Here is an 868-nt window from a genome sequence, read left to right as displayed (position 1 = left end):
TTGAATACCCCCTCGCCCACGTTCTTTGCACTTCTGAAAAGTTGCCAAACCAAACATGGAAGCCCTTGGAAGTTTGCTGGGATTTTCAGGGTGGTCTGTTTCCTTGGTTCTTCAATGGGAATTTCCCATAATTCTCCAGTACACCACTCCCCTCTCCTCTCATCCTGGTGGGATGAAACCCACCTTCTCCCTGAGGTTTGGGAACGTGGCATGCATCTTGTATGTCACGTATAAACAAACACTTCGAATTAGTTAAAATGCAGGTTAGCCACAAGCAAGAATGTAGAAAACCACATTCTGGATACACAGGAAAGCTAGAATTTCCCCCTGTGGCATCTCGACACCGGCTCACTGTGCCCTGAACCCGCTGCCTTATTTGTGCTCAGGTGGCAGGTGACCACATAATTTTTACTTGATGAAAACCTACAAAATAGTCGTTTATTGATGACGAGTTCATTCACTGATTCAATAAATATTTATTGATGTAAGTAGGATGGTAGAATAATGAGACTGTTGGAGGTGGCTCTTTTGGGTAAGGCCTTTAACCAGTTTTCTGCGAGTTCCCTGAATAGGTAAGCGTCACTGTGCAGGACCTTCCTTGTGCCGCCGATGCCAGTGGCGTGAGAGTCTATGCACTGTCATCTCTCTGCCTTTCCGTAGTGAACTTCAAGGCTGACTGACCATGGCGATTTGTGTCCTGTAATGAATAGTATAGTCATTTTCCAGTGTAATAAAAGTACCGGTATAATAATTAGATGAAGATAATTTTTTGAATTGTTCTGTACAAATGACCACAGAATAGAAAGCATGGAGAGTGTTAGGGAAGATGCACTTAGGAAAATAAACACTAAAGTTCACATGGGTTTCC

Source organism: Pteropus alecto, unplaced genomic scaffold (genome assembly GCF_000325575.1).
Source record: "Pteropus alecto unplaced genomic scaffold, ASM32557v1 scaffold21, whole genome shotgun sequence".
Classification (NCBI taxonomy): domain Eukaryota; kingdom Metazoa; phylum Chordata; class Mammalia; order Chiroptera; family Pteropodidae; genus Pteropus; species Pteropus alecto.
This window is presented reverse-complemented; position numbering follows the sequence as displayed.